The 1,801-nt window shown below is 34.7% G+C and overlaps 1 long non-coding RNA gene across 1 annotated transcript; it reads left to right on the top strand.

Moving 5' to 3' along the window:
- Window positions 1-913: 913 nt before the first annotated feature.
- On the top strand, window positions 914-1,474 carry LOC106526732 (uncharacterized). The gene is made up of 3 exons (XR_001311298.1): window positions 914-940; window positions 1,059-1,215; window positions 1,385-1,474. It is a non-coding gene; the product is annotated as an uncharacterized LOC106526732 (long non-coding RNA).
- Window positions 1,475-1,801: the final 327 nt, after the last annotated feature.

Here is a 1,801-nt window from a genome sequence, read left to right as displayed (position 1 = left end):
ACAAGTTTCACTTTTGAAATGGAATTACTGAAATAAATCTACTTTTTCATGATATTCTAATTTTATGACCAGCACCTGTATATTGTGCTGATAAACCTGAGTGGTCTGTTGACTGACCATTTTATTTGTTCAAATAATTGTTATGGGCAGGTTACAATATAAAAATTTGTCGTAATCATGTCTTGTGATTATTTGACAGGAGTTTTACTTTTAAACTGTAAGTGCATTTAATTTAGTTATGTTAGTTATGATAGTTTAGTTATGTTGTAAATACAAAAAAAAATTAAACCAAGATTTAGATTAGAATACAGTAATTATCATTTTGATCCATACATTGGTAATGGGCCTTGTGCCACTTTATGTTCAACAAATTGGGCCCTGAGGTCAAAAAAGGTTAAGAACCCCTGCTGTACACTTCACAGCACAGTTTAATTCCTGTGCATATCTGTTATGTTCTCTCCATCCTTGAGGCTTCTGCAATTTGACAGTCTGTATAAGTTAGTCTCAAGATTCAGATGGAAAACAGAGTGTTTACCTCCTAATAATGATGCCATGATACAATATGGATTGACCTCTTACTGTCTAAGAATCTTTGTAAAAGTTTGACATAGTACTTTTAAGAAAAACACAATATAAATAGAAAAACACCAAAGTATTGTATAATTTTTCTAACGGTGTTAACCTAAACCCTTGCCCAGGTCCACCTTGCGCATGAGAGCTTAATCTCAACAGGTTTAACACCTGTAGTAGAAAATCGGAGTACCTGGAGAAAACTCATGCCTGCAGGAAGAGAACATGCAAACTCAGACAGAAAGGTCAGCGGCTGGGATTTTATCTGCCAACTTTTCTGCTGGGAGGCAACAGCAACTGAGACACCATGCCACCGCCTCCATTTCAGCAATTAAAAATAAAGAAATAAAACTCACCCACAACAGAACAGGTGATTTGCTGAACTTGATGTTGAGAAGCACAATGATTTGATTTAATTTGCCTCTTTTCTCTCAATGTTGTTTCATTAAAATTTTTGCCTGTAGTTAAATCTCACCATTTCCCTTCAGCAGTCAAATGGTTTCTGGATACAGGCAATGAGATGGTATGACAGTTGATTTTAGGTGTATCTGTTAATCAAATGAATGTGGGAGATAAAATAAGATCCAAGATGGACTTTGGTTCATCAAGCTGCAGCAATACTTTGAGTGGGGGAACACAGGACAGGTAATTATCCCAACTAAATTATTTAATTTAAATTATTCATGTAGTTATTAAATTATGGGAGAGGACAGTTTTTTAAATTGCAATTAATGATTTCTTGGATTTGGTGTACACGTGTGATTTGATATTTAAACTTATCTGCTGCATAGGTTGTTTTTATTTTTATTTTTAGAAAACAAGACCAAAAATCAGCAAACACAGATTTCTTAAATGAAGAACATTCTCTTTGGACCCTTGACCCTCCTCCTCTTCATGACCTCTGGACTCACATCTGTGGTGCAGAGAAGATATTTTTACCATCAGCTGTATTACACCTGGAATGATGCACAAAGTTTCTGCAACGCGTGAGTTTTCTTATGTAATAATTTATTCTTAATTATTTATACACATTTAGGCTTCAGTTTAACAGTAGATAATAAAATGACTTAGTTGGCTTTTGCCAAAAAGTTAAGCTGAACCAAAAGAAAAAAATATACACACACACACACATAGATATCCACACACACATATACGCACACACACATGTATATATATGCACACACACACACACACACACACACACACATATACGCACGCACGCATATTTATA

This window comes from Austrofundulus limnaeus, unplaced genomic scaffold (assembly GCF_001266775.1).
Source record: "Austrofundulus limnaeus strain Quisiro unplaced genomic scaffold, Austrofundulus_limnaeus-1.0 Scaffold292, whole genome shotgun sequence".
Lineage (NCBI taxonomy): Eukaryota > Metazoa > Chordata > Actinopteri > Cyprinodontiformes > Rivulidae > Austrofundulus > Austrofundulus limnaeus.
The sequence above is the reverse complement of the archived record's forward strand: the minus strand, read 5'-3'. Positions and strand labels throughout refer to the sequence as shown.